The following is a 23,363-nucleotide window of genomic DNA, read 5'->3' on the forward strand; positions in this document are numbered from 1 at the left end:
ACTTTCTTTCCTTTCTGGAGGTGGTGCACACAGCACACTTAAAACAGTCTCTGCCAGCACACTTGGTCTTACGGTCTTCTGGTTGGGGGAGGCGTCTTCACCTGGGCCAGCTGAAGCTGCCCAGGCACTATCTATCCCCTTCTGGAGATTAGCCAGGCAGCGTCAGCTGACTCAGGCTGGGCAATTGGGGAGGGGAAGGAGCTTCCCTGCAACTTTAGTGCAACTGCACAGCCCCCTACAGAATTGTATAGCCCCCACCCCTTGTTCTTCTGGCCTCTTCCACCCCCCACAACAGTCCAAATGAAGTAAGAGTCTGGTGCTCAACACCCACCTCGAAATACAGCCTTATTCCAAATTCTTTCCTCTGCAGCAAAAGTTGTTGAAAGGTTTTTGCAGTTCCCTCCTCAGCTCTCCCTCTCCAGCAGCACCTCCAGCAACTGACTGCAGCACTGTCAGCTGCACCTCGTTGAGGCACTCAGTATTCCCAATCACAGAGGAGCCAATCCCCGTGCTGTACCTGCCCTGGGATTGTTGATGGGACAGTGTAGAGGGAGCTTTACTCTGTATCTAACCCCGTGCTGTTCCTGTCCTGGGAGGGTTTGATGGAAGTGTAAAGGGAGCTTTACTCTGGACACACACAGTAACAGGGCTCACACTGATACATTTGTCCAAACTCTACAGGAATGGCTGGTGTTTATTATTTTAGAAAGCTGTATCTACAATGTTTAGTCCAGTTTGATTTGAGAGGTAACTGATCACTGATTCAGCAGTGAATCAATACCAATAGTAAATTAGAAAGTAATCTAACTATTAAACACGCATCACGACATTCATTTTCAGCGCACAGGCTTTGACACAGAGTATTTTCAGTCGGGCCGACAGTCTGCATTACACTTCAGTGTTAAAGGCAAAGACGATAATTAAACTTCAGAGAGATCATTTGTGCAATCTTCAGTGCCATTGGTCAGGATTTGCCCTTGCTTACAGTCAATCCAATGAGTCCGACCATTCCGGCCAATCCAACGATTGCACCGCCGACGATCGCCATACCCAGCAGGCCATCTGTGAAGAACAGGAGGCAGCACTGTCAGTATAAGGATGGATGCTGTTCTCTGTAGCCACAACCGGGAGCTCTGACGGCTATGTTGCCTGCCCTGTGCAAGGGTTAAGGACACCTCATCGCAGCTGGAGAGGAACCTGGAGTGGGAGGGGGAGGATCCAGTTGTCGTGGTCCATGTGGGAACCAATGACATAGGCAGAAGCAGAAATGTTCTGCTTAGAGAATTTGAGCAGTTAAGTTCCAAACAAAACGCAGATCAAAGGTAATCATCTCCGGATTGTTACCCGAGCCACGTGCAAATTGGCACAGGGTCAACAAAGAACAAAGAAAATTACAGCACAGGAACAGGCCCTTCGGCCCTCCAAGACTGCGCCGATCCAGATCCTCTATCTAAACATGTCGCCTATTTTCTGAGGGTCTGTATCTCTTTGCTTCCTGCCCATTCATGTCTCTGTCTAGATACATCTTAAAAGACGCTATCGTGCCCGCGTCTACCACCTCCGCTGTCAACGCGTTCCAGGCACCCACCACCCTCTGCGTAAAGAACTTTCCATGCATATCCTCCCTAAACTTTTCCCCTCTCACTTTGAACTCGTGACCCCTAGTAATTGAATCCCCCACTCTGGGAAAACGCTTCTTGCTATCCACCCTGTCTATACCTCTCATGATTTTGTACACCTCAATCAGGTCCCCCCTCAACCTCCGTCTTTCTAATGAAAATAATCCTAATCTACTCAACCTCTCTTCATAGCTAGCGCCCTCCATACCAGGCAACATCCTGGTGAACTTCCTCTGCACCCTCTCCAAAGCATCTACATCCTTTTGGTAATGTGGCGACCAGAACTGCACGCAGTATTCCAAATGTGGCCGAACCAAAGTCCTATACAACTGTAACATGACCTGCCAACTCTTGTACTCAATACCCCGTCCGATGAAGGAAAGCATGCCGTATGCCTTCTTGGCCACTCTATTGACCTGCGCTGCCACCTTCAGGGAACAATGGACCTGAACACCCAAATCTCTCTGTACATCAATTTTCCCCAGGACTATTCCATTTAGCAGATTAGAGAACTAAACGCGTGGCTCAAAGAGTGGTGTAGGAAGATAGGGTTCCCATTCTTGGGGCACTGGCATCAGTACTCAGGGAAGTGGGAGCTATTCCGTTGGGATGGGCTTCACTTGAACTGGGCTGGAACCAGTGTCCTGGCCAATCACATAACTCGGGCTGTGGACAGGAGTTTAAACTAACTGCGGGGGGTGGGGGTGGAAAAGAGGGTTTGTGTAAAGGGAAATTTAGAATCCAAAGAGAGCGCTCAGGGCATCGGAGCAGGATAGCGATGTGGGTAACTCCCAACAGAATGGGACAGGAAAGGACAGAGTTTAACAAAAATTGTATATTGGCAAATGTAAGATAGATGAACTAAAGGCACGAATAGAGGTAGATGATCTAGATCTAATTGCCATTACTGAGACATGGTTACAAGGAGACCAAGGTTGAGAAATGACTATTCCAGCGTACACAATATTTCAGAGAGACAGACAGAATGGCATAGGAGGAGGGGAAGCCCTGATAGTAAAGGGTGATATAAGGACATTAATAAGAAGGCATGTAGCCTCAGAAGATCATGATGTAGAATCAGTCTGGGTGGAAATTAGGAATAGCAGGAGTCAGAAAATACTGGTGGGAGTAGTTTACAAGCCTCCTAACAGTAGTTATATTATTGAAAAGAACATTAAACAGGAAATTATTGGAGCATGTAAAAAAGGTAATGTACTAATTGTGGGGGAATTTAATCTGCATATAGACTGGGACAATCAAATTGGCAACAATGGTCTCGAAGATGAATTTGTAGAATGCTTTCGCGATAGTTTCTTGGAGCAATACGTTGTAGAACTGACTGGGGATAAAACTATCTTAGATTGTACTGTGTAATGAAGCAGAGTTAATTAGCAATGTCATAGTAAAAGATCCACTGGGAAATAGTGATCATAATACTATTGAATTTCATGTTAAGTTTGAAAGTGACACGTTTCAATCACCAATAAGAATCTTAAACTTAAACAAAGCTATGAAGGCATGAGGGGAGAACTGGCTAAGGTTAATTGGGTAAATAGACTGGAAAGTATGGCTGTAAATGAACAGTGGGAAACATTTTAAGAAACAATTCAAAGAGTTCAACAGAAGTACATTTCGTTCAAAAACAAAAACGCATCAAGAAAGACCCATCCGTGACACACTCAGGAAGTTAAGGAGAGTATTAGACTAAAAGAAGAGGTGGACAATGTTGCAAAACAAAGTAGCAAGTCTGAGGGTTGGGAGAGTTTTAGAAACAAGCAAAGGGCCACCAAAAAAGTTGATAAAAAGGGAAAAAAATAGACCAGAGGGTCTATATTGTAGGGTTCTAAAAGAGATAGCTGCAGAGATAGTGGATCGTATGATTTTCCAGAATTCCTTGGATTCAGGAATGGTCCCATCAGATTGGAAGTTGGCAAATGTTACGCCACTTTTCAAGAAAAGAGGTAGACAGAAAACAGGGAACTACAGGCCAGCTAGCCTATCAGTCGTTGGGAAGATGCTGAAAACTATTAAAGAACATTGCACTTGGAAAAGCATAGAAAGAACAAGTCAGCATGGTTTTACTAAAGGGAGATCCTGTTTGACAAATTTATTAAGAGTTTTTTGAGGATGTAACTAGTAGGGTAGATAAAGGGGAACCAGTAGATGTAGTATACCTGGATTTCCAAAAGGCAAAAGATTAGGTGCCACATAAAAGATTAATAGGCAAGATAAGGGCTCATGGTGTTGGGGGTAATATATTAGCATGGAGAGAGGATTGGTTAATAGACAGGACGCAGAGAGTGGGCATAAATGGTTATTTTCAAGTTGGCAGGCAGTGAATAGTGGGGTGCCGCAAGGATCAGTGCTGGGGCCTCAGCTATTTACATTCAATATTAATGACTTGGATGAAGAGACAGTGAGTAATGTATCTAAGTTAGCTGATGATGCAAAGCTTGGTGGAAAGGTAAGCTGTGAGGAGGACATAGAGAGGCTGCAGAGAGAGAGAGACAGGTTAAGTGAGAGGGCAACAAAATGGCAAATGGAGTATAATGTCGGGAAGTGAGAAATTGTTCACTTTGGTCACAAAAATAGAAAAGCAGAAGGGCGGCACAGTGGCGCAGTGGTTAGCACCACAGCCTCACAGCTCCAGCGACCCGGGTTCAATTCTGGGTACTGCCTGTGCGGAATTTGCAAGTTCTCCCTGTGTCTGCGTGGGTTTCCTCCGGGTGCTACGGTTTCCTCCCACATGCCAAAGACTTGCAGGTTGATAGGTCAATTGGCCATTATAAATTGTCCCCAGGATAGGTAGGTGGTAGGGAAATATAGGGACAGGTGGGGATGTGGTAGGAAAATGGGATTAGTGTAGGATTAGTATAAATGGGTGGTTGATGGTCGGCACAGACTCGGTGGGCTGAAGGGCCTGTTTCAGTGCTGTATCTCTAAATATAAGGGCTCATGGTGTATCTCTGTATCTCTACTGTATCTCTAAACTAAAGTTTTTAAAAGGTGAGAAACTAAGTGTTGATGTTCAGAGAGACTTGGGGATACTCGGACAAGTAACATAGTCAAAATGCAGGTACAGCAGGCTATTAGGAAGGCAAATGGCATGGTGGCCCCCATTGCAAAGGGATTGGAACACAGGAATAATGAACACTTATTAAAATTGTACATTGCTTTGGTGCGATCGCACCCAGAATACCGCGCGCAGCCCTGATCTCCACACAGAAGAAAGGATATACTTGGACCGGAAGCAGTGCAGCAAACATCCACCATAGTGGACCAGAGTGACGGGGACATGGTCAGGATATTGAGCAGTGTGAAAGGGACAGGGTCAGTATAGTGAGCAGTGTGAAGGGGACAGGGTCAGTACAGTGAGCAGTGTGAAGGGGACAGTGTCAGTACCGCGAGCAGTGTGAAGGGGACAGGGTCAGAACAGTGAGCAGTGTAAAGGGAACAGGGTCGGGAAAGTGAGCAGTGTGAAAGGGACAGGGTCGGTATAGTGAACAGTGTGAAGGGGACAGGGTCAGTACAGTGAGCAGTGTGAAGGGGACAGGGTCAGTATAGTGAACAGTGTGAAGGGGACAGTGTCAGTATAGTGAACAGTGTGAAGGGGACAGGGTCAGTACAGTGAGCAGTGTGAAGGGGACAGGGTCAGTATAGTGAACAGTGTGAAGGGGACAGTGTCAGTATAGTGAACAGTGTGAAGGGGACAGGGTCGGTATAGTGAACAGTGTGAAGGGGACAGGGTCAGTACAGTGAGCAGTGTGAAGGGGACAGGGTCAGTACAGTGAGCAGTGTGAAGGGGACAGGGTCGGTATAGTGAACAGTGTGAAGGGGACAGGGTCAGTACAGTGAGCAGTGTGAAGGGGACAGGGTCAGTACAGTGAGCAGTGTGAAGGGGACAGTGTCAGTACCGCGAGCAGTGTGAAGGGGACAGGGTCAGTATAGTGAGCAGTGTGAAGGGGACAGTGTCAGTATAGTGAACAGTGTGAAGGGGACAGTGTCAGTATGGTGAACAGTGTGAAGGGGACAGGGTCAGTGTGGTGAACAGTGTGAAGGGGACAGGTTGGTATGGTAACCAGTGTAAAGGGGACAGAGTCGGTATAGTGAGCAGTGTAAAGGGGACAGTGTCGGAATAGTGAGCAGTGTGAAGGGGACAGGGTCGGTATAGTGAGCAGTGTGAAGGGGACAGAGTGGGTATAGTGAGCAGTGTAAAGGGGACAAATTCAGCATCGTGAGCAGTGTAAAGGGGACAGGGTCGGAAAAGTGAGCAGTGTAAAGGGGACAGGGTCAGTATAGTGAGCAGTGTGAAGGGGACAGTGTCAGTATAGTGAGCAGTGTGAAGGGGACAGTGTCAGTACAGTGAGCAGTGTGAAGGGGACAGGGTCAGTACAGTGAGCAGTGTGAAGGAGACAGGGTCAGTACAGTGAGCAGTGTGAAGGGGACAGGGTCAGTACAGTGAGCAGTGTGAAGGGGACAGGGTCAGTACAGTGAGCAGTGTGAAGGGGACAGGGTCAGTACAGTGAGCAGTGTGAAGGGGACAGGGTCAGTACAGTGAGCAGAGTGAAGGGGACAGGGTCAGTACAGTGAGCAGAGTGAAGGGGACAGGGTCAGTACAGTGAGCAGTGTGAAGGGGACAGGGTCAGTACAGTGAGCAGTGTGAAGGGGACAGGGTCAGTACAGTGAGCAGTGTGAAGGGGACAGGGTCAGTACAGTGAGCAGTGTGAAGGGGACAGGGTCAGTACAGTGAGCAGTGTCAAGGGGACAGGGTCAGTACAGTGAGCAGTGTCAAGGGGACAGGGTCAGTACAGTGAGCAGTGTCAAGGGGACAGGGTCAGTACAGTGAGCAGTGTGAAGGAGACAGGGTCAGTATAGTGAGCAGTGTGAAGGGGACAGGGTCAGTATAGTGAGCAGTGTGAAGGGGACAGGGTCAGTACAGTGAGGAGTGTGAAGGAGACAGGGTCAGTATAGTGAGCAGTGTGAAGGGGACAGGGTCAGTACAGTGAGCAGTATGAAGGGGACAGGGTCAGTATATTGAGCAGTGTGAAAGGGACAGGGTCAGTATAGTGAGCAGTGTGAAGGGGACAGGGTCAGTACAGTGAGCAGTATGAAGGGGACAGGGTCAGTACAATGAACAGTGTGAAGGGGACAGGGTCAGTATCGTGAGCAGTGTGAAGGGGACAGGGTCAGTATAGTGAGCAGTATGAAGGGGACAGGGTCAGTATAGTAAGCAGTGTGAAGGGGACAGGGTCAGTATAGTGAGCAGTATGAAGGGGACAGGGTCAGTATATTGAGCAGTGTGAAAGGGACAGGGTCAGTATAGTGAGCAGTGTGAAGGGGACAGGGTCAGTATAGTGAGCAGTATGAAGGGGACAGGGTCAGTCTAGTGAGCAGTGTGAAGGGGACAGGGTCAGTATAGTGAGCAGTATGAAGGGGACAGGGTCAGTATAGTGAGCAGTGTGAAGGGGACAGGGTCAGTACAGTGAGCAGTATGAAGGGGACAGGGTCAGTACAATGAACAGTGTGAAGGGGACAGGGTCAGTATCGTGAGCAGTGTGAAGGGGACAGGGTCAGTGTATTGAGCAGTGTGAAGGGGACAGGGTCAGTATAGTGAGCAGTGTGAAGGGGACAGGGTCAGTACAGTGAACACTGTGAAGGGGACAGGGTCAGTATCGTGTGCAGTGTGAAGGGGACAGGGTCAGTATATTGAGCAGTGTGAAGGGGACAGGGTCAGTACAGTGAGCAGTATGAAGGGGACAGGGTCAGTATAGTGAGCAGTGCGAAGGGGACAGGGTCAGTATAGTGAGCAGTGCTAAGGGGACAGGGTCAGTACAGTGAGCAGTGTGAAGGGGATAGTTTCAGTACAGTGAGCAGTGTGAAGGGGACAGGGTCAGTACAGTGAGCAGTGTGAAGGGGATAGTGTCAGTACAGTGAGCAGTGTGAAGGGGATAGTGTCAGTACAGTGAGCAGTGTGAAGGGGATAGTTTCAGTACAGTGAGCAGTGTGAAGGGGACAGGGTCAGTATAGTGAGCAGTGTGCAGGGGACAGTGTCAGTACCGTGAGCAGTGTGAAGGGGACAGTGTCAGTACAGTGAGCAGTGTGAAGGGGACAGGGTCAGTATAGTGAGCAGTGTGAAGGGGACAGTTTCAGTATAGTGAGCAGTGTGAAGGGGACAGGGTCAGTATAGTGAGCAGAGTGAAGGAGACAGTGTCAGTACAGTGAGCAGTATGAAGGGGACAGTGGCAGTATAGTGAGCAGTGTGAAGGGTACAGGGTCAGTATAGTGTGCAGTACGAAGGGGACAGTGTCAGTACAGTGAGCAGTGTGAAGGGGACAGTGTCAGTACAGTGAGCAGTGTGAAGGGGACAGTGTCAGTACAGTGAGCAGTACGAAGGGGAGAGTGTCAGTACAGTGAGCAGTACGAAGGGGACAGTGTCAGTACAGTGAGCAGTACGAAGGGGACAGGTTCAGTATAGTGAGCAGTGTGAAGGGGACAGGGTCAGTACAGGGAGCAGTGTGACGGGGACAGGGTCAGTACAGTGAGCAGTGTGAAGGGGACAGGGTCAGTACAGTGAGCAGTGTGAAGGGGACAGGGTCAGTACAGTGAGCAGTGTGAAGGGGACAGGGTCAGTACAGTGAGCAGTGTGAAGGGGACAGGGTCAGTACAGTGAGCAGTGTGAAGGGGACAGGGTCAGTATAGTGAGCAGTGTGAAGGAGACAGGGTCAGTATAGCGAGCAGTGTGAAGGAGACAGGGTCAGTACAGTAAGCAGTGTGAAGGGGACAGGGTCAGTATAGTGAGCAGTGTGAAGGGGACAGTTTCAGTATAGTTAGCAGTGTAAAGGGGACAAATTCAGCATCGTGAGCAGTGTAAAGGGGACAGGGTCGGAAAAGTGAGCAGTGTGAAGGGGACAGGGTCAGTATAGTGAGCAGCGTAAAGGGGACAGCGTCACTACAGTGAGCAGTGTGAAGGGGACAGGGTCAGTACAGTGAGCAGTGTGAAGGGGACAGGGTCAGTACAGTGAGCAGTGTGAAGGGGACAGGGTCAGTACAGTGAGCAGTGTGAAGGGGACAGGGTCAGTACAGTGAGCAGTGTGAAGGAGACAGGGTCTGTAACGTGAGCAGGGTGAAGGAGACAGGGTCAGCACAGTGAGCAGTGTGAAGGGGACAGGGTCAGTATAGTGAGCAGTGTGAAGGGGACAGCGTCAGTATAGTGAGCAGTGTGAAGGGGACAGTGTCAGTACAGTGAGCAGTACGAAGGGGACAGTGTCAGTACAGTGAGCAGTACGAAGGGGACAGGTTCAGTATAGTGAGCAGTGTGAAGGGGACAGTTTCAGTATAGTGAGCAGTGTGAAGGGGACAGGGTCAGTACAGTGAGCAGTGTGAAGGAGACAGTGTCAGTATAGTGAGCAGAGTGAAGGGGACAGGGTCAGTATAGTGAGCAGTGTGAAGGGGACAGGGTCAGTCCAGTGAGCAGTGTGAAGGAGACAGGGTCTGTACCGTGAGCAGTGTGAAGGAGACAGGGTCTGTACCGTGAGCAGTGTGAAGGAGACAGGGTCTGTACCGTGAGCAGTGTGAAGGGGACAGGGTCAGTCCAGTGAGCAGCGTGAAGGAGACAGTGTCAGTACAGTGAGCAGTGTGAAGGAGACAGGGTCTGTACCGTGAGCAGTGTGAAGGAGACAGGGTCAGTACAGTGAGCAGTGTAAAGGGGACAGGGTCAGTACAGTGAGCAGTGTGAAGGGGACAGGGTCAGTACAGTGAGCAGTGTGAAGGAGACAGGGTCTGTACCGTGAACAGTGTGAAGGAGACAGGGTCAGTATAGTGAGCAGTGTGAAGGGGACAGGGTCAGTCCAGTGAGCAGTGTGAAGGAGACAGGGTCTGTACCGTGAGCAGTGTGAAGGGGACAGGGTCAGTCCAGTGAGCAGCGTGAAGGAGACAGTGTCAGTACAGTGAGCAGTGTGAAGGAGACAGGGTCTGTACCGTGAGCAGTGTGAAGGAGACAGGGTCAGTACAGTGAGCAGTGTAAAGGGGACAGGGTCAGTACAGTGAGCAGTGTGAAGGGGACAGGGTCAGTACAGTGAGCAGTGTGAAGGGGACAGGGTCAGTACAGTGAGCAGTGTGAAGGGGACAGGGTCAGTATAGTGAGCAGTGTGAAGGGGACAAGGTCAGTACAGTGAGCAGTGTGAAAGGGACAGGGTCATAAAAGTGAGCAGTGTGAAGGGGACAGGGTCAGTACAGTGAGCAGTGTAAAGGGGACAGATTCTGTACAGTGAGCAGTGTAAAGGGGACAGGGTCAGTATAATGAGCAGTGTGAAGGGGACAGGGTCAGTATAATGAGCAGTGTGAAGGAGACAGGGTCAGTATCGTGAGCAGAGTGAAGGGGACAGGGTCAGTACAGTGAGCAGTGTGAAGAGGACAGGGTCAGTATCGTGAGCAGCGTGAAGGGGACAGGGTCAGCACAGTGAGCAGTGTGAAGAGGACAGGGTTAGCATAGTGAGCAGTGTGAAGGGGACAGGGTCGGTATAGCGAGCAGTGTGAAGGGGACAGGGTCAGTACAGTCAGCAGTGTAAAGGGGACAGGGTCAGTCTCGTGAGCAGTGTGAAGGGGACAGGGTCAGTACAGTGAGCAGTGTGAACGGGACAGGGTCAGTACAGTGAGCAGTGTGAAGGGGACAGGGTCAGTATCGTGAGCAGTGTCAAGGAGACAGGGTCAGTACACTGAGCAGTGTGAAGGAGACAGGGTCAGTACAGTGAGCAGTGTCAAGGGGACAGGGTCAGTACAGTGAGCAGTGTAAAGGGGACAGGGTCAGTATCGTGAGCAGAGTGAAGGGGACAGGGTCATTTTAATGAGCAGTGTGAAGGGGACAGGGTCATTTTAATGAGCAGTGTGAAGGGGACAGGGTCAGTATAGTGAGCACTGTGAAGGAGACAGGGTCAGTATAGTGAGCACTGTGAAGGAGACAGGGTCAGTATAGTGAGCACTGTGAAGGAGACAGGGTCAGTATAGTGAGCACTGTGAAGGAGACAGGGTCAGTATAGTGAGCACTGTGAAGGAGACAGGGTCAGTATAGTGAGCAGTGTGAAGGAGACAGGGTCAGGATAGTGAGCAGTGTGAAGGAGACAGGGTCAGTATAGTGAGCAGTGTGAAGGAGACAGGGTCAGTATAGTGAGCAGTGTAAAGGGGACAGGGTCAGTATAGTGAGCAGTGTGAAGGAGACAGGGTCAGTGCAGTGAGCAGAGTGAAGGGGACAGGGTCAGTATAGTGAGCAGTGTGAAGGGGACAGGGTCAGTACCGTGAGCAGTGTGAAGGGGACAGGGTCAGTACCGTGAGCAGTGTGAAGGGGACAGTGTCAGTACCGTGAGCAGTGTGAAGGGGACAGGGTCAGTGTGGTGAACAGTGTGAAGGGGACAGGTTGGTGTGGTAACCAGTGTAAAGGGGACAGTGTCGGAAGAGTGAGCAGTGCGAAGGGGACAGAATCGGTATAGTGAGCAGTGTGAAGGGGACAGGGTCGGTACAGTGAGCAGTGTAAAGGGGACAAATACAGCATCGTGAGCAGTGTAAGGGGGACAGGGTCGGAAAAGTGAGCAGTGTAAAGGGGACAGGGTCGGTATAGTGAGCAGTGTGAAGGGGACAGTGTCAGTACAGTGAGCAGTGTGAAGGGGACAGGGTCAGTACAGTGAGCAGTGTGAAGGGGACAGGGTCAGTACAGTGAGCAGTGTGAAGGGGACAGGTTCAGTACAGTGAGCAGTGTGAAGGGGACAGGGTCAGTACAGTGAGCAGTGTGAAGGGGACAGGGTCAGTACAGTGAGCAGTGTGAAGGGGACAGGGTCAGTACAGTGAGCAGTGTGAAGGGGACAGGGTCAGTACAGTGAGCAGTGTGAAGGGGACAGGGTCAGTACAGTGAGCAGTGTGAAGGGGACAGGGTCAGTACAGTGAGCAGTGTGAAGGGGACAGGGTCAGTACAGTGAGCAGTGTGAAGGGGACAGGGTCAGTACAGTGAGCAGTGTGAAGGGGACAGGGTCAGTACAGTGAGCAGTGTGAAGGGGACAGGGTCAGTACAGTGAGCAGTGTGAAGGGGACAGGGTCAGTACAGTGAGCAGTGTGAAGGGGACAGGGTCAGTACAGTGAGCAGTGTGAAGGGGACAGGGTCAGTACAGTGAGCAGTGTGAAGGGGACAGGGTCAGTACAGTGAGCAGTGTGAAGGGGACAGGGTCAGTATAGTGTGCAGTATGAAGGGGACAGGTTCATTATCGTGAGCAGTGTGAAGGGGACAGGGTCAGTATATTGAGCAGTGTGAAGGGGACAGGGTCAGTATAGTGAGCAGTCTGAAGGGGACAGTTTCAGTATAGTGAGCAGTGTGAAGGGGACAGTTTCAGTATAGTGAGCAGTGTAAAGGGGACAAATTCAGCATCGTGAGCAGTGTAAAGGGGATAGGGTCGGAAAAGAGAGCAGTGTGAAGGGGACAGGGTCAGTATAGTGAGCAGCGTCAAGGGGACAGTGTCACTACAGTGAGCAGTGTGACGTGGACAGGGTCAGTACAGTGAGCAGTGTGACGGGGACAGGGTCAGTACAGTGAGCAGTGTGAAGGGGACAGGGTCAGTACAGTGAGCAGTGTGAAGGGGACAGTGTCAGTACAGTGAGCAGTGTGAAGGGGACAGGGTCAGTATAGTGAGCAGTGTGAAGGGGACAGTGTCAGTACAGTGAGCAGTGTGAAGGGGACAGGGTCAGTACAGTGAGCAGTGTGAAGGGGACAGGGTCAGTACAGTGAGCAGTGTGAAGGGGACAGGGTCAGTACAGTGAGCAGTGTGAAGGGGACAGGGTCAGTACAGTGAGCAGTGTGAAGGGGACAGGGTCAGTACAGTGAGCAGTGTGAAGGGGACAGGGTCAGTACAGTGAGCAGTGTGAAGGAGACAGGGTCAGTACAGTGAGCAGTGTGAAGGAGACAGGGTCAGTACAGTGAGCAGTGTGAAGCGGACAGGGTCAGTACAGTGAGCAGTGTGAAGGGGACAGGGTCAGTATAGTGAGCAGTGTGAAGGGGACAGGGTCAGTATAGTGAGCAGTGTGAAGGGGACAGGGTGAGTATAGTGAGCAGTGTGAAGGGGACAGGGTGAGTATAGTGAGCAGTGTGAAGGGGACAGGGTGAGTACAGTGTGCAGTGTAAAGGGGACAGTGTCAGTATAGTGAGCAGTACAAAGGGGACAGTGTCAGTATAGTGAGCAGTGTGAAGGGGACAGGGTCAGTAGAGTGAGCAGTGTGAAGGGGACAGTTTCAGTATAGTGAGCAGTGTAAAGGGGACAGGGTCAGTATAGTGAGCAGAGTGAAGGAGACAGGGTCAGTATAGTGTGCAGTACGAAGGGGACAGTGTCAGTACAGTGAGCAGTGTGAAGGGGACAGTGTCAGTACAGTGAGCAGTGTGAAGGGGACAGTGTCAGTACAGTGAGCAGTGTGAAGGGGACAGTGTCAGTACAGTGAGCAGTGTGAAGGGGACAGTGTCAGTACAGTGAGCAGTGTGAAGGGGACAGTGTCAGTACAGTGAGCAGTACGAAGGGGACAGTGTCAGTACAGTGAGCAGTACGAAGGGGACAGTGTCAGTACATTGAGCAGTGTGAAGGGGACAGGTTCAGTATAGTGAGCAGTGTGAAGGGGACAGTTTCAGTATAGTGAGCAGTGTGAAGGGGACAGGGTCAGTACAGTGAGCAGTGTGAAGGAGACAGTGTCAGTATAGTGAGCAGAGTGAAGGGTACAGGGTCAGTCCAGTGAGCAGTGTGAAGGAGACAGGGTCTGTACCGTGAGCAGTGTGAAGGAGACAGGGTCTGTACCGTGAGCAGTGTGAAGGAGACAGGGTCAGTACAGTGAGCAGTGTGAAGGGGACAGCGTCAGTATAGTGAGCAGTATGAAGGGGACAGGTTCATTATCGTGAGCAGTGTGAAGGGGAGTGTCAGTATAGTGAGCAGTGTGAAGGGGACAGGGTCAGTATAGTGAGCAGTGTGAAGGGGACAGGGTCAGTATAGTGAGCAGTATGAAGGGGACAGGTTCATTATCGTGAGCAGTGTGAAGGGGAGTGTCAGTATAGTGAGCAGTGTGAAGGGGACAGGGTCAGTACAGTGAGCAGTGTGAAGGGGACAGGGTCAGTACAGTGAGCAGTGTGAAGGGGACAGGGTCAGTACAGTGAGCAGTGTGAAGGGGACAGGGTCAGTATAGTGAGCAGTGTGAAGGGGACAGGGTCAGTATAGTGTGCAGTATGAAGGGGACAGGTTCATTATCGTGAGCAGTGTGAAGGGGACAGGGTCAGTATATTGAGCAGTGTGAAGGGGACAGGGTCAGTATAGTGAGCAGTGTGAAGGGGACAGTTTCAGTATAGTGAGCAGTGTAAAGGGGACAAATTCAGCATCGTGAGCAGTGTAAAGGGGATAGGGTCGGAAAAGTGAGCAGTGTGAAGGGGACAGGGTCAGTATAGTGAGCAGCGTCAAGGGGACAGTGTCACTACAGTGAGCAGTGTGACGTGGACAGGGTCAGTACAGTGAGCAGTGTGACGGGGACAGGGTCAGTACAGTGAGCAGTGTGAAGGGGACAGGGTCAGTACAGTGAGCAGTGTGAAGGGGACAGTGTCAGTACAGTGAGCAGTGTGAAGGGGACAGGGTCAGTATAGTGAGCAGTGTGAAGGGGACAGTGTCAGTACAGTGAGCAGTGTGAAGGGGACAGGGTCAGTACAGTGAGCAGTGTGAAGGGGACAGGGTCAGTACAGTGAGCAGTGTGAAGGGGACAGGGTCAGTACAGTGAGCAGTGTGAAGGGGACAGGGTCAGTACAGTGAGCAGTGTGAAGGGGACAGGGTCAGTACAGTGAGCAGTGTGAAGGGGACAGGGTCAGTACAGTGAGCAGTGTGAAGGAGACAGGGTCAGTACAGTGAGCAGTGTGAAGGAGACAGGGTCAGTACAGTGAGCAGTGTGAAGCGGACAGGGTCAGTATAGTGAGCAGTGTGAAGGGGACAGGGTCAGTATAGTGAGCAGTGTGAAGGGGACAGGGTGAGTATAGTGAGCAGTGTGAAGGGGACAGGGTGAGTATAGTGAGCAGTGTGAAGGGGACAGGGTGAGTACAGTGTGCAGTGTAAAGGGGACAGTGTCAGTATAGTGAGCAGTACAAAGGGGACAGTGTCAGTATAGTGAGCAGTGTGAAGGGGACAGGGTCAGTAGAGTGAGCAGTGTGAAGGGGACAGTTTCAGTATAGTGAGCAGTGTAAAGGGGACAGGGTCAGTATAGTGAGCAGAGTGAAGGAGACAGGGTCAGTATAGTGTGCAGTACGAAGGGGACAGTGTCAGTACAGTGAGCAGTGTGAAGGGGACAGTGTCAGTACAGTGAGCAGTGTGAAGGGGACAGTGTCAGTACAGTGAGCAGTGTGAAGGGGACAGTGTCAGTACAGTGAGCAGTGTGAAGGGGACAGTGTCAGTACAGTGAGCAGTGTGAAGGGGACAGTGTCAGTACAGTGAGCAGTGTGAAGGGGACAGTGTCAGTACAGTGAGCAGTGTGAAGGGGACAGTGTCAGTACAGTGAGCAGTACGAAGGGGACAGTGTCAGTACAGTGAGCAGTACGAAGGGGACAGTGTCAGTACATTGAGCAGTGTGAAGGGGACAGGTTCAGTATAGTGAGCAGTGTGAAGGGGACAGTTTCAGTATAGTGAGCAGTGTGAAGGGGACAGGGTCAGTACAGTGAGCAGTGTGAAGGAGACAGTGTCAGTCCAGTGAGCAGTGTGAAGGAGACAGGGTCTGTACCGTGAGCAGTGTGAAGGAGACAGGGTCTGTACCGTGAGCAGTGTGAAGGAGACAGGGTCAGTACAGTGAGCAGTGTAAAGGGGACAGGGTCAGTACAGTGAGCAGTGTGAAGGGGACAGCGTCAGTATAGTGAGCAGTATGAAGGGGACAGGTTCATTATCGTGAGCAGTGTGAAGGGGAGTGTCAGTATAGTGAGCAGTGTGAAGGGGACAGGGTCAGTATAGTGAGCAGTGTGAAGGGGACAGGGTCAGTATAGTGAGCAGTATGAAGGGGACAGGTTCATTATCGTGAGCAGTGTGAAGGGGAGTGTCAGTATAGTGAGCAGTGTGAAGGGGACAGGGTCAGTTTCGTGAGCAGTGTGAAGGGGACAGGGTCAGTCTAGTGACCAGTATGAAGGCGACAGTGTCAGTACAGTGAGCAGTGTAAAGGGGACAGGGTCAGTATACTGAGCAGTGTAAAGGGGACAGGGTCAGTATAGTGAGCAGTGTAAAGGGGACAGGGTCAGTATACTGAGCAGTGTGAAGGGGACAGGGTCAGTATACTGAGCAGTGTGAAGGGGACAGGGTCAGTATAGTGAGCAGAGTGAAGGGGACAGGGTCAGTATAGTGAGCAGTGTGAAGGGGACAGGGTCAGTATAGTGAGCAGTGTGAAGGGGACAGGGTCAGTCCAGTGAGCAGTGTGAAAGGGACAGGGTCAGTATAGTGAGCAGTGTGAAGGGGACAGGGTCAGTATCGTGAGCAGTGTGAAGGGGACAGGGTCACTACAGTGAGCAGCGTGAAGTAGACAGGGTCAGTACATTGAGCAGTGTGAAGGAGACAGGGTCTGTACCTTGAGCAGTGTGAAGGAGACAGGGTCTGTACCTTGAGCAGTGTGAAGGGGACAGGGTTAGTACAGTGAGCAGTGTGAAGGGGACAGGGTCAGTATAATGAGCAGTGTGAAGGGGACAGGGTCAGTACAGTGAGCAGTGTGAAGGGGACAGGGTCAGTACAGTGAGCAGTGTGAAGGGGACAGGGTCAGTACAGTGAGCAGTGTGAAGGAGACAGGGTCAGTACAGTGAGCAGTGTGAAGGAGACAGGGTCAGTACAGTGAGCAGTGTGAAGGAGACAGGGTCAGTACAGTGAGCAGTGTAAAGGGGACAGGGTCAGTACAGTGAGCAGTGTGAAGGGGACAGGGTCAGTATAGTGAGCAGTGTGAAGGGGACAGGGTCAGTATAGTGAGCAGTATGAAGGGGACAGGTTCATTATCGTGAGCAGTGTGAAGGGGACAGGGTCAGTATATTGAGCAGTGTGAAGGGGACAGGGTCAGTATAGTGAGCAGTGTGAAGGGGACAGTTTCAGTATAGTGAGCAGTGTAAAGGGGACAAATTCAGCATCGTGAGCAGTGTAAAGGGGACAGGGTCGGAAAAGTGAGCAGTGTGAAGGGGACAGGGTCAGTATAGTGAGCAGCGTCAAGGGGACAGTGTCACTACAGTGAGCAGTGTGACGTGGACAGGGTCAGTACAGTGAGCAGTGTGACGGGGACAGGGTCAGTACAGTGAGCAGTGTGAAGGGGACAGGGTCATTACAGTGAGCAGTGTGAAGGGGACAGGGTCAGTACAGTGAGCAGTGTGAAGGGGACAGTGTCAGTACAGTGAGCAGTGTGAAGGGGACAGGGTCAGTACAGTGAGCAGTGTGAAGGGGACAGGGTCAGTATAGTGAGCAGTGTGAAGGGGACAGTGTCAGTACAGTGAGCAGTGTGAAGGGGACAGGGTCAGTACAGTGAGCAGTGTGAAGGGGACAGGGTCAGTACAGTGAGCAGTGTGAAGGGGACAGGGTCAGTACAGTGAGCAGTGTGAAGGGGACAGGGTCAGTACAGTGAGCAGTGTGAAGGGGACAGGGTCAGTACAGTGAGCAGTGTGAAGGGGACAGGGTCAGTACAGTGAGCAGTGTGAAGGAGACAGGGTCAGTACAGTGAGCAGTGTGAAGGAGACAGGGTCAGTACAGTGAGCAGTGTGAAGCGGACAGGGTCAGTACAGTGAGCAGTGTGAAGGGGACAGGGTCAGTATAGTGAGCAGTGTGAAGGGGACAGGGTCAGTATAGTGAGCAGTGTGAAGGGGACAGGGTGAGTATAGTGAGCAGTGTGAAGGGGACAGGGTGAGTATAGTGAGCAGTGTGAAGGGGACAGGGTGAGTACAGTGTGCAGTGTAAAGGGGACAGTGTCAGTATAGTGAGCAGTACAAAGGGGACAGTGTCAGTATAGTGAGCAGTACAAAGGGGACAGTGTCAGTATAGTGAGCAGTGTGAAGGGGACAGGGTCAGTAGAGTGAGCAGTGTGAAGGGGACAGTTTCAGTATAGTGAGCAGTGTAAAGGGGACAGGGTCAGTATAGTGAGCAGAGTGAAGGAGACAGGGTCTGTACCGTGAGCAGTGTGAAGGGGACAGGGTCAGTCCAGTGAGCAGCGTGAAGGGGACAGTGGCAGTATAGTGAGCAGTGTGAAGGGTACAGGGTCAGTATAGTGTGCAGTACGAAGGGGACAGTGTCAGTACAGTGAGCAGTGTGAAGGGGACAGTGTCAGTACAGTGAGCAGTGTGAAGGAGACAGGGTCTGTACCGTGAGCAGTGTGAAGGAGACAGGGTCTGTACCGTGAGCAGTGTGAAGGAGACAGGGTCAGTACAGTGAGCAGTGTAAAGGGGACAGGGTCAGTACAGTGAGCAGTGTGAAGGGGACAGCGTCAGTATAGTGAGCAGTATGAAGGGGACAGGTTCATTATCGTGAGCAGTGTGAAGGGGAGTGTCAGTATAGTGAGCAGTGTGAAGGGGACAGGGTCAGTATAGTGAGCAGTGTGAAGGGGACAGGGTCAGTATAGTGAGCAGTATGAAGGGGACAGGTTCATTATCGTGAGCAGTGTGAAGGGGAGTGTCAGTATAGTGAGCAGTGTGAAGGGGACAGGGTCAGTTTCGTGAGCAGTGTGAAGGGGACAGGGTCAGTCTAGTGACCAGTATGAAGGCGACAGTGTCAGTACAGTGAGCAGTGTAAAGGGGACAGGGTCAGTATACTGAGCAGTGTAAAGGGGACAGGGTCAGTATAGTGAGCAGTGTGAAGGGGACAGGGTCAGTATAGTGAGCAGTATGAAGGGGACAGGTTCATTATCGTGAGCAGTGTGAAGGGGAGTGTCAGTATAGTGAGCAGTGTGAAGGGGACAGGGTCAGTTTCGTGAGCAGTGTGAAGGGGACAGGGTCAGTCTAGTGACCAGTATGAAGGCGACAGTGTCAGTACAGTGAGCAGTGTAAAGGGGACAGGGTCAGTATACTGAGCAGTGTAAAGGGGACAGGTTCATTATCGTGAGCAGTGTGAAGGGGAGTGTCAGTATAGTGAGCAGTGTGAAGGGGACAGGGTCAGTACAGTGAGCAGTGTGAAGGGGACAGGGTCAGTACAGTGAGCAGTGTGAAGGGGACAGGGTCAGTACAGTGAGCAGTGTGAAGGGGACAGGGTCAGTATAGTGAGCAGTGTGAAGGGGACAGGGTCAGTATAGTGTGCAGTATGAAGGGGACAGGTTCATTATCGTGAGCAGTGTGAAGGGGACAGGGTCAGTATATTGAGCAGTGTGAAGGGGACAGGGTCAGTATAGTGAGCAGTGTGAAGGGGACAGTTTCAGTATAGTGAGCAGTGTAAAGGGGACAAATTCAGCATCGTGAGCAGTGTAAAGGGGATAGGGTCGGAAAAGTGAGCAGTGTGAAGGGGACAGGGTCAGTATAGTGAGCAGCGTCAAGGGGACAGTGTCACTACAGTGAGCAGTGTGACGTGGACAGGGTCAGTACAGTGAGCAGTGTGACGGGGACAGGGTCAGTACAGTGAGCAGTGTGAAGGGGACAGGGTCAGTACAGTGAGCAGTGTGAAGGGGACAGTGTCAGTACAGTGAGCAGTGTGAAGGGGACAGGGTCAGTATAGTGAGCAGTGTGAAGGGGACAGTGTCAGTACAGTGAGCAGTGTGAAGGGGACAGGGTCAGTACAGTGAGCAGTGTGAAGGGGACAGGGTCAGTACAGTGAGCAGTGTGAAGGGGACAGGGTCAGTACAGTGAGCAGTGTGAAGGGGACAGGGTCAGTACAGTGAGCAGTGTGAAGGGGACAGGGTCAGTACAGTGAGCAGTGTGAAGGGGACAGGGTCAGTACAGTGAGCAGTGTGAAGGAGACAGGGTCAGTACAGTGAGCAGTGTGAAGGAGACAGGGTCAGTACAGTGAGCAGTGTGAAGCGGACAGGGTCAGTATAGTGAGCAGTGTGAAGGGGACAGGGTCAGTATAGTGAGCAGTGTGAAGGGGACAGGGTGAGTATAGTGAGCAGTGTGAAGGGGACAGGGTGAGTATAGTGAGCAGTGTGAAGGGGACAGGGTGAGTACAGTGTGCAGTGTAAAGGGGACAGTGTCAGTATAGTGAGCAGTACAAAGGGGACAGTGTCAGTATAGTGAGCAGTGTGAAGGGGACAGGGTCAGTAGAGTGAGCAGTGTGAAGGGGACAGTTTCAGTATAGTGAGCAGTGTAAAGGGGACAGGGTCAGTATAGTGAGCAGAGTGAAGGAGACAGGGTCAGTATAGTGTGCAGTACGAAGGGGACAGTGTCAGTACAGTGAGCAGTGTGAAGGGGACAGTGTCAGTACAGTGAGCAGTGTGAAGGGGACAGTGTCAGTACAGTGAGCAGTGTGAAGGGGACAGTGTCAGTACAGTGAGCAGTGTGAAGGGGACAGTGTCAGTACAGTGAGCAGTGTGAAGGGGACAGTGTCAGTACAGTGAGCAGTGTGAAGGGGACAGTGTCAGTACAGTGAGCAGTGTGAAGGGGACAGTGTCAGTACAGTGAGCAGTACGAAGGGGACAGTGTCAGTACAGTGAGCAGTACGAAGGGGACAGTGTCAGTACATTGAGCAGTGTGAAGGGGACAGGTTCAGTATAGTGAGCAGTGTGAAGGGGACAGTTTCAGTATAGTGAGCAGTGTGAAGGGGACAGGGTCAGTACAGTGAGCAGTGTGAAGGAGACAGTGTCAGTCCAGTGAGCAGTGTGAAGGAGACAGGGTCTGTACCGTGAGCAGTGTGAAGGAGACAGGGTCTGTACCGTGAGCAGTGTGAAGGAGACAGGGTCAGTACAGTGAGCAGTGTAAAGGGGACAGGGTCAGTACAGTGAGCAGTGTGAAGGGGACAGCGTCAGTATAGTGAGCAGTATGAAGGGGACAGGTTCATTATCGTGAGCAGTGTGAAGGGGAGTGTCAGTATAGTGAGCAGTGTGAAGGGGACAGGGTCAGTATAGTGAGCAGTGTGAAGGGGACAGGGTCAGTATAGTGAGCAGTATGAAGGGGACAGGTTCATTATCGTGAGCAGTGTGAAGGGGAGTGTCAGTATAGTGAGCAGTGTGAAGGGGACAGGGTCAGTTTCGTGAGCAGTGTGAAGGGGACAGGGTCAGTCTAGTGACCAGTATGAAGGCGACAGTGTCAGTACAGTGAGCAGTGTAAAGGGGACAGGGTCAGTATACTGAGCAGTGTAAAGGGGACAGGGTCAGTATAGTGAGCAGTGTAAAGGGGACAGGGTCAGTATACTGAGCAGTGTGAAGGGGACAGGGTCAGTATACTGAGCAGTGTGAAGGGGACAGGGTCAGTATAGTGAGCAGAGTGAAGGGGACAGGGTCAGTATAGTGAGCAGTGTGAAGGGGACAGGGTCAGTATAGTGAGCAGTGTGAAGGGGACAGGGTCAGTCCAGTGAGCAGTGTGAAAGGGACAGGGTCAGTATAGTGAGCAGTGTGAAGGGGACAGGGTCAGTATCGTGAGCAGTGTGAAGGGGACAGGGTCACTACAGTGAGCAGCGTGAAGTAGACAGGGTCAGTACATTGAGCAGTGTGAAGGAGACAGGGTCTGTACCTTGAGCAGTGTGAAGGAGACAGGGTCTGTACCTTGAGCAGTGTGAAGGGGACAGGGTTAGTACAGTGAGCAGTGTGAAGGGGACAGGGTCAGTATAATGAGCAGTGTGAAGGGGACAGGGTCAGTACAGTGAGCAGTGTGAAGGGGACAGGGTCAGTACAGTGAGCAGTGTGAAGGGGACAGGGTCAGTACAGTGAGCAGTGTGAAGGAGACAGGGTCAGTACAGTGAGCAGTGTGAAGGAGACAGGGTCAGTACAGTGAGCAGTGTGAAGGAGACAGGGTCAGTACAGTGAGCAGTGTAAAGGGGACAGGGTCAGTACAGTGAGCAGTGTGAAGGGGACAGGGTCAGTATAGTGAGCAGTGTGAAGGGGACAGGGTCAGTATAGTGAGCAGTATGAAGGGGACAGGTTCATTATCGTGAGCAGTGTGAAGGGGACAGGGTCAGTATATTGAGCAGTGTGAAGGGGACAGGGTCAGTATAGTGAGCAGTGTGAAGGGGACAGTTTCAGTATAGTGAGCAGTGTAAAGGGGACAAATTCAGCATCGTGAGCAGTGTAAAGGGGACAGGGTCGGAAAAGTGAGCAGTGTGAAGGGGACAGGGTCAGTATAGTGAGCAGCGTCAAGGGGACAGTGTCACTACAGTGAGCAGTGTGACGTGGACAGGGTCAGTACAGTGAGCAGTGTGACGGGGACAGGGTCAGTACAGTGAGCAGTGTGAAGGGGACAGGGTCATTACAGTGAGCAGTGTGAAGGGGACAGGGTCAGTACAGTGAGCAGTGTGAAGGGGACAGTGTCAGTACAGTGAGCAGTGTGAAGGGGACAGGGTCAGTACAGTGAGCAGTGTGAAGGGGACAGGGTCAGTATAGTGAGCAGTGTGAAGGGGACAGTGTCAGTACAGTGAGCAGTGTGAAGGGGACAGGGTCAGTACAGTGAGCAGTGTGAAGGGGACAGGGTCAGTACAGTGAGCAGTGTGAAGGGGACAGGGTCAGTACAGTGAGCAGTGTGAAGGGGACAGGGTCAGTACAGTGAGCAGTGTGAAGGGGACAGGGTCAGTACAGTGAGCAGTGTGAAGGGGACAGGGTCAGTACAGTGAGCAGTGTGAAGGAGACAGGGTCAGTACAGTGAGCAGTGTGAAGGAGACAGGGTCAGTACAGTGAGCAGTGTGAAGCGGACAGGGTCAGTACAGTGAGCAGTGTGAAGGGGACAGGGTCAGTATAGTGAGCAGTGTGAAGGGGACAGGGTCAGTATAGTGAGCAGTGTGAAGGGGACAGGGTGAGTATAGTGAGCAGTGTGAAGGGGACAGGGTGAGTATAGTGAGCAGTGTGAAGGGGACAGGGTGAGTACAGTGTGCAGTGTAAAGGGGACAGTGTCAGTATAGTGAGCAGTACAAAGGGGACAGTGTCAGTATAGTGAGCAGTACAAAGGGGACAGTGTCAGTATAGTGAGCAGTGTGAAGGGGACAGGGTCAGTAGAGTGAGCAGTGTGAAGGGGACAGTTTCAGTATAGTGAGCAGTGTAAAGGGGACAGGGTCAGTATAGTGAGCAGAGTGAAGGAGACAGGGTCTGTACCGTGAGCAGTGTGAAGGGGACAGGGTCAGTCCAGTGAGCAGCGTGAAGGGGACAGTGGCAGTATAGTGAGCAGTGTGAAGGGTACAGGGTCAGTATAGTGTGCAGTACGAAGGGGACAGTGTCAGTACAGTGAGCAGTGTGAAGGGGACAGTGTCAGTACAGTGAGCAGTGTGAAGGAGACAGGGTCTGTACCGTGAGCAGTGTGAAGGAGACAGGGTCTGTACCGTGAGCAGTGTGAAGGAGACAGGGTCAGTACAGTGAGCAGTGTAAAGGGGACAGGGTCAGTACAGTGAGCAGTGTGAAGGGGACAGCGTCAGTATAGTGAGCAGTATGAAGGGGACAGGTTCATTATCGTGAGCAGTGTGAAGGGGAGTGTCAGTATAGTGAGCAGTGTGAAGGGGACAGGGTCAGTATAGTGAGCAGTGTGAAGGGGACAGGGTCAGTATAGTGAGCAGTATGAAGGGGACAGGTTCATTATCGTGAGCAGTGTGAAGGGGAGTGTCAGTATAGTGAGCAGTGTGAAGGGGACAGGGTCAGTTT

The 23,363-nt window shown here is 51.5% G+C and overlaps 1 long non-coding RNA gene across 1 annotated transcript in view; it reads right to left on the bottom strand.

Annotated features, from left to right (window-relative positions):
• Nucleotides 1-659: 659 nt before the first annotated feature.
• LOC137357297 (uncharacterized) overlaps nt 660-23,363 on the bottom strand; it is a 36,312-nt gene continuing 13,608 nt past the window's right edge. The window contains exon 2 of the long non-coding RNA XR_010971172.1: nt 660-1,062. This is a non-coding gene — a long non-coding RNA (uncharacterized lncRNA). The remainder of the gene's footprint in view (nt 1,063-23,363) is intronic.

This window comes from Heterodontus francisci, chromosome 48 (assembly GCF_036365525.1).
Source record: "Heterodontus francisci isolate sHetFra1 chromosome 48, sHetFra1.hap1, whole genome shotgun sequence".
Taxonomy (NCBI): Eukaryota; Metazoa; Chordata; class Chondrichthyes; order Heterodontiformes; family Heterodontidae; genus Heterodontus; species Heterodontus francisci.